Here is a 13803-nt window from a genome sequence, read left to right on the forward strand (position 1 = left end):
TTCGACTAAGTCACACCTGCTTGTATGCTGGTCGCACTTGGTCGCACCCTTCGACTTAAGCAAGAATAGTGACTCCTGACCAAGTCGCATGCCAACTTAGTACTCGTCCCAGACATCATCGAAGCTCTCGGTACTTTTTCAAACTTAAACATGCTCAGAGAAATGATTGGGTCGCATCAATGAGGAGATGGTCGCACCCTTGATCAACCTTCTCGGTACTTTGGAAGCTCATGAGAATTATACCCCCAACTACCCAAGGACCTACCCTATAGATCTTAAACTCTATTTACACTACTTATGGACATCCTAAGGACTCAAAAAGAAAGGAAAAACTCTCGGGTTGCCTCTTGGAAGCGCTAAGTTTACCATCTTTAGCCAGACGCACTAAAGCCCATTTCGAACTAATCCGGGTTTGAAGTTCAGAGTGATCTCACTTAGTCCCTCATCAAACCTTGTGTTGCATACTCCCACATGTCCCTCTGCTTTGGAGGCCAAATCATGAAGTGCTATACTTTGATCGTAAAGGTCCTCCCGGTCGGCTGTAGATGGGCTTTGGGGCTAAAGAGTCTTTTCTAACAGGTCCCTCCACAGAATTGAGGGGGCCTCTTCCCCAACAATTTTATCAATCATGTCCTCGTCCACAGTTTGGACTACTTTAAGTGGATATTGGGAAACATGGAATATGTTCAGTTGGAGTTGCTTTTGGCCACATGAAATGTCCATAATCCCTATCCTACATTGAATGCAGGCGTTGGCTTTGGCTAATAATAGGCGTCCTAATAGGAAAGGGATCATAACTTAGAAGGCTTTATATCTAAAATAATGAAATCCATTAGATAGGAAAACTCTTCCACTTTGACCAATACATCTTCTACCACACCCCGACGTCTTTTTAGTGATATGTTCGCAAAACACTAGGTGATCAGGGTGGGCTTCAACTCTACTAGGTCGAGGTGTTGGTAAACCAAGTACGGAATGATGTTCACACTCAACCCTAAATTTAAAAGAGCCCCATCAATGATGTAGTCGCCGATTACACACACAATGGTTGGTGTGATGGGGTCTTTTAGTTTAAAGGGAAGGTGACCTAGTATCACTGAGCTCATGTGTTCAGCTAGCTTAACGTGTTCATCCATATGCACCTTCGAATTTTGCTGCAGTTTGTACAAGTCCTTAAAGACTTTGGCATTCTCACTTAATATCATCTAAGGGAGGCTAGTTAACCTTAACTTGTCAGAATTTGTCCATGATGGACTCAGTGATGGTTTTCTTCTTAGATGAAGAGGGTGCATGAAGAGTTGTCAAGGTATGGTGCTGGAGAGACATGAAATGCCTTATGAGAGGTATAGTATGGCTTTGCCCCACCAACAATAGGCATGGAAATCTTGGGATTGGCCACTATACTTGAGGAGGAGGTGGCGCAAGTTTCAACTCATTCTCACCCTTGCTCAGCTACTCCTCCACCCTATTGTTTACCATCCCTGCACTCATAAGAGTGGATACCCCCTAGGCCTGCTCATGATATGACAACGGAGCAGTGTCTAGTTCACACTTTACCCCATATTGGCCCTTGAGGTTCACAAAAGGCTGACTCGACAACTTTCCCTCATCTCTCTCCAACTCAAGGAGATAGCTATTTGCCCCATGGTGGCTTCCAGCTTGGTTATCGATTGGAAGTAAGAGTTAAGGAGTTGCCGATTTGCTTGGCGATCAGCCTCAATGCCTTTGAGGGCTTTCAACACTATCTCCTAAAAGGTATCATATTTGGGTGGAGAGGAAGAGGGTTGCTAAAATGATGAAGGTCTAGGGGTAGAACTAGGATTGTTGAATCAGGTATAATCCCAAGAGGGGGGGTGAATTGGGTATTTAAAAATTCTTTGACACTTATTTGCTGCTTAAACCTTTCTTATATATTTACCAATGAATTCTTGTAACTCAATTACTTATGTGTAAGGCTATCCAACCTATGCATGCAATACACAATTTAAATGCAGTGTTGAAAATAAAGAGTAAAGGGAAGAGAGAAGACAAACGCAGTTTTACGAGGTTCAGCTGACTTGGCTTGCGTCCTCGCCTTGAGCAACCACTCAAGGATTCACTAAATCCCCACTCCTTAAATTAGGACAGAGCTTCCCTTACAATCTGATACTTACAAGAGGCACAACTCCCTCCTACTCCGCTGCTTACAAGGGATACAGCTCTCTCCTCACACACCGGTTCACACACTGAATCGTGTATACAATAGAATCTGAAAAATAACACTCAAAACAATGCTTCTAACAAAAGCTTGTGAGTACAATTCAATTTCCTAATACATTAACATATGATATAACTTGAAGCTCATGAATGTATGAAAACGATACATTGCTTTTCAGAAATTATCCCTAAAAAATATATAGTTATAAGTACCAAGGATATTTAATCAAGCATTAAAATATATCTAAAATATAGATCCTTTAGAAAACACACACTTAAAAAAAAACCTTTCAATCAATCACACAACTTAAATCAAGTAATGATCTTGTTTAGAATAACTATGTATATGTATAGGCACTTTCAAGATCAACCTTTTAATCAAAATAGGTTTTTTAATAATAAGCACAATGAATGATATATATGTATATTTATATACTCTTGAATCAAAAATCAATCAACCAAGTTAAATAAACTTCCTCAAGTAATGATCTTTTCAAAAATCAATTTTTATACGAATATACTCACTCAAGATCAAAACTTTTCTAATGATAGTCAAGAGCACGTAATGGGATAAGATGAGAAGTTCTTAAGAATAGTAACTTGAAAGATCAAACCTCAATACTAGATTGAAGTACAGTTGAGTAAACAAGTTCCCTTTGAGAATTTGAGTTGATTTGCCCAAGCTCGAAGATTAGAGATTGAAGTGTAGGCAATCGTATAGCAATAGGAGCAAATTTTCAATGTTCTTTCAACAAGGTGTGTTCTTCTCTTTCTTGTGTGTCTAACCTCGTTATAGGGTTTAGAAATTCAGTATATATAGTGTCTTACCCTTAGAATTGATCTTAGCCGTTGGATCAAAGAAAAAGCTCGTGAGTCCTTTTAATAAAAATCTGATTTTTAAACTTTCCCGCGGCTTCAGGCAACCAAAGTGGGGTTCAGGCTCCTGAAGTGGCAAGTTCAGGCACCTGAGGTCCTCAGTTCAGGCTACCAAAGTGCCTCTGTCAGGTTCTGTGTTTCCCATTAATTCTTAAGGCTACTGAACTTAATCTTCAGGCGACTGAAGTTGAGTTCAGGCTACCGAAGTCCCCTTTTTCTCAATTTTTCTTTTCTAGTTTAAAAATTCTGCTTTACTCCTTTTCTTGGGTCTTTTATAAAACATATTTTCCATGATTTCGAAAATATTTCTAAGTCCATAAAGGTTCCCTAATGATATGCATGAAATGCATGAATCTTAAAGAAATTCTAATTTATGTTGAGCCTCAAATTAAATCATATAACAATGTAGGTACATGAGTTCTAAATACCCATTCCCAAGATGTTCTTGAACTTTGCTGCTTGCATCTTGATTCTCATACTTTTTGAGTTCCATGGATCTTGCCAAGATTTTTTATCTTTACTTGAAGGCTTCCATGACTCGTTGTCTTTCCATGCATGCTTAATATAGTTCCTGTAGTTCCTGTTCACAAACTCCATGCACAGATCAAATACCAAGTGATTTTTCATTATAAAAAACGGATTGGACTCGTAGAGTCAACAAGGATGACTTTGAAAATTATGATATGGGTGAGGAGGTGGGGCATTAGAGTCTTGTTGAGGTCTTTGGGACTGAAAGGTCGAAGCTTGTGGCCTCCAGGAGAAGTTAGGGTGCTGTTTCCACCTAGGATTGTATGGGTTGGAATAGGGGTTGTTTGACGACCTATCATACCAATTGTGGGCAACCTTTACTTCTTCTTGCACAAACTCAGATTGGGATGGCACGTGGGGGCAATTATAGCAAGAATGGGAAGGGTCAAAACAAATGGTGCACACCTCTGCACACATTACTAGTTGCTGTCCTGAGGACAAGAGCCGGTCTAGTTTTTGAACTATTGTGTGCAAAGTGGGTGCAAGGTCATGGCATGCAACTAGCTCATAAAATTTCTTAGGTTTGGAAGTGGATGGGGTAGAGGGTTGACGAGCAGCAATAGTATGCTGTTGAGAATTTTTGGTGAGGTTGTCGAAGAGAACCCAAGTCGCATTCTCGTGTTTGGTAAGGAAAGTACTTCCATGCGATGCATCTACCATCAACCTATCTCTTTCAGCTAACCTTTCATAGAAGGTTTGAACCAATTACCACTTAGGGACCTAATGGTGTGGGCATTTATGAAGTAAGCCCATGAAGCACTCCCAGGTCTCAAAGAATAGTTCCCCATCCAACTGGGAGAAACTCATGATTGCCCTTCGCAGCTGGTTAGTTTTCCCAATTGAGAAGTACTTCTTTAAGAACTTATGCTGGATAGTGGCCTAGGTGGTCACCGAGTTCAACTTTATGGACGTCAGCCAATATTTGGCATTATCCTTCACAAAGAATGAGAAAAGCCTTAAGTAAAGGGCATCATCATCAAAATTATGTATTTGGATGGTGGAGCATATCTCGATAAATTCATCAAGATGCGAATAAGGACTTTCAAAAGAATTCCCATAGAAGGTGGGCAGCGTCAAGATGATGGAAGTCTTGATCTCGAATTTCGTTGCCTGAACATCTAGAAATCGGATGCAAAACGGCGAGGTGTATGTGTCGGGCACAAAGTAGTCTCGAAGAGGCCGAAGGTGCTGCTCCCCCACCACAGGTTAGCAGGGAGTTTGAGGTTCTCGGAATTATGCAACGGGAACCAGTAGACATTCAGCCATTGCTTTAACTTCAGACGACTCTGCAAACCCAAGATTCGAGGTGGGTTTCCTAAGGGACCTACGGGATCTCTCAATCTTAGGGTCTATAGGAATCAGCTCTAGATTCAAAGAATGCAAACCTAGCATACACACTTTAAGCACACAGATTCAAGACTTCAGTAAATAAAATAAAAATAAAAATATATATATATACAAAGAAACAAAGCAGTAACACTCTAAAATGGAAATTGGCCAATAACCATAATCAAGTCCCCGGAAATGGAGCCAAAATTTGGTAGGATCGCCAAGGCTTGGGTCCTTAACTACCAAAAATAATATTTATAAAACTTAACTAATCCCAAATTCTGTAAAAAGTGGGGAAAGTCGGGTGTCGATCCTTAGGACTTAGATGCAATTACCAACCACTTCCAAATTAGTTTATTAAAGCTTTGTGTAAAAAGAAAGTTAAAAGGAGAAGTTTTGAAAAGAGTTTTTCTAACAACTACTTTAAAGCATGTATAACTAAAATATCTCTACTCCTACAAAGTAGTGCTCAGTCATGAATCTGACCTAGGATGTCGTGTGCATAAACTACACTCAACTAGCTTTACATATTAGTACTAACCCAAAAATTAGGCTAAAAAGGAGAGGGTGGTTTGAGGGCATAGGGTAGCAAGGGTGCACCAACCGTCTAGAGCATGGTCAGGAACCGGAGTATACCCTATCTCAACGATCATGCGCACCTCCGCAGTGTCCGTAGCCTAATACGTATATTTGATCAAATCAGTAGTAGTGTTATCCTATCATGCAAGGCTTCATCACAATCAAAGTAGTAAAGAAAACAGTAAATTGAAAGCAAGTAAAGGGAAAGCATGTAAAATTTCATTCTATTGCAATCAAAACTTCTGTCACTAACGCTAGAAATACAATCGAAGATCAAAATAGGAATGTAAATGAAAGCAAGTAAATCTATCCTAAGGTTGGTTCTCAATGGTGTTTTAGGTCTCACACAAACCCAAAATCGGCCAAAGAGGAACCCTAAGCTCATTGTCAAAGCTACTATATATACCTGTTAGGGTTTAAGAGATTTGAAATTAAAAAATGGAAACTTATGCACGTATCTTGCGATGCAGATCATTGTCGTCGAGGCTTGCAGGATCTCAAGCTTCAGGAAATCTCAGGAACTCGACATAGTCATTCGTAGTGGTTTTTCTGGTCGAAGACTTGGTCTAGACTCTTGGTAATTTTATCTCAGTCAGTTTCAGTCTCTAAACCTAGTCACCCTAGAGGGTTACTGTGTCAAGGACTTGGTCGAACCTTGCAGTAGTTCTGCTTCAAGCTTAAACCTTGGATTCTTTAGCAGCCGCCTTGGTCACCTCTGAGTTAGCTATTCGCACCCCATGGTCAAACAAGATCTTTCTTCCTTTAATGATTCAAGGCTCTAGGGATTTGGTTGATCATCTAATTTGAGCTTTAAGTCTTCCAAATTCTCCCTTAACTTTTCGTATTGCCTAACTCCTTGGTTTTGACTTGTTTTCCTTGAAACACAAACAAACCTGCGTAACTCCAAAACATGATAACAAAGGGTTACATACAAAACGAAAGAGGATAAACAAAGGTAATTGAGGGCCTAAAATGATGCATTTTAAGGACTCATCAGACACCTACAAAATGGTCATCTTAACTTAGCCTCACTGGTATACCCTTAAAAACACTTAAGAGGATAGGTTCACTCTTATGTGTGAGGAAGAATGTCATGATTAAACATTCCACATATTTTGAAGAACTTATGCCAAAAATGGAGCAAACTAGTCTTATAAGAATGGGATCCATCCTATTAACAAGATGTCAGTTCCTTCACCCTTGCGCCTTCTCACCTACTCACCACATCCAACCAAGACCACCCTAGATTGTCTTATTTATAGACCAAGCGCGAATACATCTTATGCATCAAAAAACTGAAGAATATTTATACGTGTAAAGGATGGCGTGTTGTGTCCCTATCATGACCCGTTTATATATTTGGAGCAGGTATTTTATGTATTTTTTATTTCTATTTCTTTATTTTGCTCATTCTTTTATGCATTTTTCTTTCATGGTTAGTTAGGACCATTTTCACAACTTCTGTCATCTTCATATCTCCAAAAGGAAATTAGGCTCGAAAAGGAGTCCATGAACTAGGTCTATCTATAGGGGCACCTCAATTTTCATGTCTTGAGTAGGCTACAAGACCTAGGTTTATATCTCCCCACTAGACATCACCTCTAGGCTAGCAAATGCAAAAATCGAGACTAGCAGGTAAAGAAAAATCCAGAAAAGGAAATTTGAGTTCTGTGAACTTAGAGTTTGATGTTAACAACTCATGAAAAATGAAAGGCTTAACAGTACCTCACAAGGTTTCATAGTCGCCACAATTGTTCTCTCAGTGCTCTCAAGGAACCCTAAGTTCTACAAATCAAGTGAAAGTGCATCCTAGCCTTGTGAAATACCATGTGAATAGAAGAACTTACATAACCATTTTAACATGAATGAATCATTAGTCAATCCTCATAGAGTGAGAAAAGTAATGTATTGGCTATATTTTGTGAAACTACACGTAAGCAACTCTCTACACTTATGCATGTAACATATAGGTAATATAAAGGTATGTAAAGGGTATAAACAATGTTATCATGGCATAACTCAGGTACTGTCACTAAAACTTGGAATGCATGGGAGAGGAAACACTGCATGGTGCAATAAAATCAAACAGTGTACCTGCGTCAGTAGTAAACGCATAAAATCCAAAACTAATATGCATGCAATAGTACACTGAAGCACAAAAGACACGTAGACACCAAAATCTCCATGTAATATTCCATTAATCACAAAGGTAGGACAAAGGATATAGAATGTCAAAGCACTAGTATGACCTTTTAAAAATATGGTAATTCATACAAAAAGAAAATATCAGTAAAAGAAAAGAAAAGAAAAAGTGAGAAATAGTATAATACAAATAAAGATCAAGAGCAAAATGGATCCCTACTGACCAACCCTAAACCTAATCCTCCTCGGTGGACTTGTTAGCTTCATAATTAGAATCACTGCCCCCTAGGTCACTGGATGCATCAGAAGGAGTGCCCGCCTAAGGCCGACGGGTTGCATCAGAATGTGTGCTCGAAGTGGTCTCTTCCTCTTTAGATATACTTCCATATACAACACGTGAAGTAGGTGAAGAAAGAGTAAGGGATGGAACGAGAGCAAGAGCCTTTGGGAAAAGTGTAAGGGATGATGGGGGAGGTGGCCTCATCTGCAGAGGCATTAAGGTCCAAGAGATGTCAACTGGTCGAATAAGGGTGGTCGTCATTAGGAATGACGGGGTAGGTGCAAGAATGGTAGTAAACTTAGTGGCTAGGTCTGTAGAGGTGAATTCCTTAATGGAATGCACGGGGGATCAAGCCTTGCCCGCGATGGTAACCTGTTAGCTTTACCATGATCCCAAAAGGGGGGGGGGTGAATTGGTATTTTAAAATTGATGCCCTAGGTCAATATCCTAATAGCAGTATTTTCACAACCCTAAAGTCAACCTAGTGCATGTAAAATAAATCAATTGCAATATGTAACATAAATTAAATAGCACAAATTAATCAACCACGCATACACCAGAAAACAGTAAATAGTAAGGGACACGCAGAAGTGTTATCGAGGTTCGGCAAATTGCCTACGTCCCCGCCTTGGCTAACAAGTACAAGGATTACCACTATAATGCTTACTTAAATGGGTGGAGCGGTACCTAAACAACCACGTCAATTAGCACAGGGCTATCCTCAACCTTTACACACAATCCTTATCGAGCAGGATTACTGCCCCTTCAGGCCACGCCTGAAATACAACAATATTTTTCTCAATCAAACTGGTACAATGATTATGCTTTCATGTAAAGCAGATATGTACCCAATACGTACAATCACATACACATCAACAATATGGATATAGTGTAAGTTCAGTGATGCAAATAGTTGTGCTAACAACACTCAATAGGATATTATCAATGAAATGCTCAAGAGTGTTCAATACAAGCAATATCTTGAATTTAAGCAAAACACTTTCAATAGAAAATGAAGATTCCCAAGATATTAATCAGATATTCAAACTAGTTCAAGAAGATTTTCTTCAATGAAATAAGCACACTACTAGTTTGAAAAATATTTTTGCTTATTGAAAATATTTTTGCACAACAAAAACCAAAGCTATGGAAGTCTTGCAACAACTATGCAAAGACCCCAAAGCTTGCTAGTCTATCCCAATAATGATTTATAATATGAAATCATTAGGATAAAACTAAGCCAAACTCCCCAAGAAGAATATCAATAATCACACAAGCAAATGGGAGCTTTAACAAAATCTAGCAATCACAAGCACACTATATACACTCTCACAATCTCAAAATATATCAAGGGAATGGAAATTTGATAGTATTTGGACAAAATGAGTATTTTTAAAAGAGAGGATTTTTGGCTAATAAATTTTCTAATTAATTACTAATCCTCACAAATGAGTTTATATTTATAAGCAAGGTAAAAATTATAACTGTTCGGGACTTGTTGGGCATTCTTATTAAAGTTCCAAAGTGTTTAGGAAGTATTAACCCTCATTAACCTGTATTTACCACAATTAAATTAATTTTAACTCGGCGAGATTTGGGTGGCTAAATCGTGGTTCGGTCGCCTGAATAGACACAATAATAAAAGGTCTTTAAATTGGTTCGGCAACTTGAGTTCTAGTTCGGTGGCTCGAATCAAAGTCAGAAACATTTCTTTAGAATTTTTGGTGCCTAGTCATAGGTTTGGTAGCTCGAACTTAGATATTCGGTCGCCTAGAGCTTAATTTGAACTAAATCCCTCAGTATCCCAAGTTGGTGAGGTGTCCTTTTCAAAGGGTTCGGGCGCTTATGGATGATATGCACAAAATGGTTCGGTCATCCGAGAGCCTAAGTCAACTGTTGACTTCTCAATAGTTCGGACGCCCGAGGAGTTTTGAACTCTTAGGGTTTGATCGCCCGAGCTCTCTCAAACTTTTGTATAATGTTCAATTTAATTCAATTTTAACACTCTTGAATTCTATATGATATATGTACATGAGTGTTGGGACATAGAGTCATATTAAGGTCTTACTGAGCTTTCTATATATCTTATATGCATGATATGTAGGTAATTATTACAGACCATATCCCTAGTTACTATTACAGACCCATATTACATTAATTGAATTTACAATATGAATTAAAATCTTCAGAGTCTTCATGTCTTGCTTCAAGTGTCATTCATTGAGATGCTTATCTAAGCCTACACATACACTTGAAAACCATCAAATACCTAAGTATTTGTCATTATCAAAACCGGATGTAACCTAGAAGGTCAACATTCTCCCCCTTTTTGATGATGACAAATACATCATGCAAAAATGGGTATAACCTTTGAAAGCTTCCCCTAACAATGTGCATTATGTAAAAGTATTTTCCTTAAGTGCTTGCAACCCAATTTTTGCCTCTTATTCATCTCCCCATTTTGGAAACAGCAAAAAGGGTTATGAAAGTAATAGCCTTAGGCAATGGGTAAGAATAATTTGTATACAAGATAAGTTTGGGAAATTTTTTTTTTAAAATTTCGGCAACATGTTTTTTGAAAGTAGGACATTTCCTAAAAAAAATCCTGTATAAAAATGACCTGTTTTGAGTTTTTAAGATCTAACAGTTTATTCACAACAACTCAACTCAAACAGTTCCAATATGATCAATACATAAAACATAAATGCAATCACCATCATGTCGTAGATATGTGCAAATATAATTAATTTCATAAAGTCCAATCCAATGAAAGATATCAATTAGTTATATTAGTTGTTAGACTTCAAAGTTATTTGAAAGCTCCCCCTAAATTTATGCAAACTATGAAATATCTAGGAAGCATCTCTACTATGCATGATACCTAACTCATGTCTAATTTGTATGAACCTATCTTCTGAAAGTGGTTTAGTGAAAATGTCCGCCCACTGCTCATTAGAGCATACAAACTCAAGAGTCATATCCTCTTTCTGCACATAATCACGAAGGAAGTGATGTCTAATTCAGTGTGTTTTGTTCATGAATGTGAGATAGGATTTTTAGAGATGTTGATTGCACTAGTATTATCACATTTAATTGGTATTATATCGTAGTGCAACCCAAAATCCATAAGTTGTTTCATATAAAGAGTTTGAGCACAACAACTTCCAGCCACAATATATTCTGCTTCAGCTGTGGATAAGGCAACTGAGTTTTGTTACTTGGAGAACCAAGAAACGAGAGATTGTCCTAAATAGTGACAAGTGCCGCTAGTACTCTTCTTATTAACCTTACTACAGGCAAAGTCAGCATCAGCATAACTCACAATCTCAAAGGTAGTATGCTAAGGTACCATAAGCCTAACTCTATAGTTCCAACTAGATACCTAAGGATTCGTTTAAATGCTATTAGATGAGATTCCTTAGGAGCGGCCTGAAACCTAGCACACATGCACACACTAAACATAATATCAAGCCTACTAGCAATGAGATATAGATGACTTCCAATCATGCCTGATACAATTTCACATCAATAGGGATCCCTTGCTTATCTATTTCAAGTTTAATAGAAGAACTCATAGGGGTACCAAGAATTTTACAGTCTTCCATATTAAAATTCTTTAGCAAGTACCTGACATATTTAGATTGGAATATGAAAGTTCCATATTCAACTTGTTTAATTTGCAACCCTAAAAAGAAACTAAACTCATCCATCATGCTCATTTCAAATTTGCTTTGCATGCATTTGGAAAACTCATTACAAAAATCATCATTAGTTTTTCCAAAAATGATATCGTCAACATAAATTTGAACTAGGAGCATATCATCATTTTTGGATTTGATGAAGAGTGTAGTGTCAATCTTGCCACGGGTAAACCCATTTTCTAGCATAAAACCACTAAGCCTCTCATACCAAGCTCTAGGAGCTTGTTTCAATCCATACAAGGCCTTAGCCAACTGGTAAAACATGATTTGGATATTTATGATTTTCAAAATCGGGTGGTTGTTCTACATATAATTCCTCATTAATATAGACATTTAGAAAAGCACTTTTAACATCCATTTGAAATAATTTAAAATTTTTAAAAGGAGCATAAGCAAGTAGCATACGAATGGATTCCAACCTAGCAACAAGAGCATATGTTTCATCAAAGTCTATCCCCTCTTCCTGATTATAACCTTAGGCAACTAGTCTAACTTTATTCCTAGTTACTACCATATTCTCATCTTTCTTATTTCTATATATTCATTTAGTTCCAATAATTGTATGATCCTTAGGCCTATGAACTAGGGTCCACACTCTGCTTCTTTCAAATTGATTAAGTTCTTCTTGCATGGACATCACCCAAGACTCATCCTCTATTGCTTCTTTAGTATTTTTAGGTTCTTTTTGGGACAAAAAAGTAGAATGACTCACTAGGTTCTTCAAGGAAGATCTTGTGGCTACACCACGGGATGGTTCACCTATGATTTGACCTACAGGATGGTTCCTAATGAATTTCAAATCTCTAGGCAACTCCTGAACTTCATTTTCATTGTCATTATCTTCAGATGATTTATCATTTACTTCTAAATTTTCACTTGCATTGTTTTCAATAGATAACTTGTCTAAGCATTTTCTAATGTTAATATCATCTTCATCATCTTTCTTAGAAAATGGATTAGATCCATCAAACACGACATGGATAGATTCTATGACTATCAATGTTCTTTTATTAAAAACTCTATATGCTTTACTATTGAGAGCATAACCTAGGAAAATCCCTTCATCGAATTTAGAATAAAATTTCCTTAGATGTTTATTATCCCTAAGCACAAAGCATTTACAACCAAAAACATGAAAATAGATGTTGACTTAACTGGACTTTTCAATCCTGTTTTGGTGATAACAAAATGAAGGATGCTTTAACATATGATGTTAAGTGATGCGTTTTAGGTAAAAGAACTCTCAAGGTTGATAAGTTGAAGCTCAATGTTAATCTAGTGAAAGCACCTCAGAATATTGAAGGCAATGAATAACAAATGAAGAAGCTTAAGGGCAAGCAAACCCAAAGTCAAAAGTGAACCTCAAAAGGCTGAAGGAGGCTGAAGGATTTAAGAAGACCATAATTAGAAGAACTGTTGTAAGTACTTCAAAACCAAATGTCATTTAGATATGTGAAGCTCTTATAAAATCAAAAGAAACTAAGAAACACTTTGTTTTAAAGAGCTTAAAACATGTTTTTGAAATTAAAGTAAAAAAGGTCTTAAAGGAAGGAAAGTGTTTAAAATAAAAAGTGAGTTTCTGATAAGAAGTGCACCTGACAGATGACTGTCTGTTTATGGACAGACGACTGGCAAGTTAAAGGGTTTAATAAAAATATTCTAGGTTTAAATTTTAACTATGACAGATGACTGCCATGTCATGGCAGACGACTGTCACGTGGAGCAAATTTTAGATCTTAACAGGAAGCTTCTTTTAAAATTTAATCAACAATTTAATGTTTTTTCAAAGTTTACCTAATTTGATATGGACAACATCTTGTTAAAATTTTGAATTTCAAAATTTAATCAACAATTTAATGTTTTTTCAAAGTTTACCTAATTTGATATGGACAACATCTTTCAAAATTTTGAATTTCAAAATTTAATCAACAATTTAATGTTTTTTCAAAGTTTACCTAATTTGATATGGACAACATCTTTCAAAATTTTGAATTTCAAAATTTAGTCAACAATTTTAATGTTTTTTCAAAGTTTACCTAATTTGATGTGAATGTTGATCTTTCAAAATTTTGAAATTCAAAATTTAGTCAACAAATTAAATGTTTTTTCAAAGTTTACCTAATTTGATGTGGAAGTTGATCTTTTAAGTTGCCTATAAATACCTCCTTGGGT

Source organism: Malania oleifera, chromosome 2 (genome assembly GCF_029873635.1).
Source record: "Malania oleifera isolate guangnan ecotype guangnan chromosome 2, ASM2987363v1, whole genome shotgun sequence".
NCBI classification, from domain to species: Eukaryota; Viridiplantae; Streptophyta; class Magnoliopsida; order Santalales; family Ximeniaceae; genus Malania; species Malania oleifera.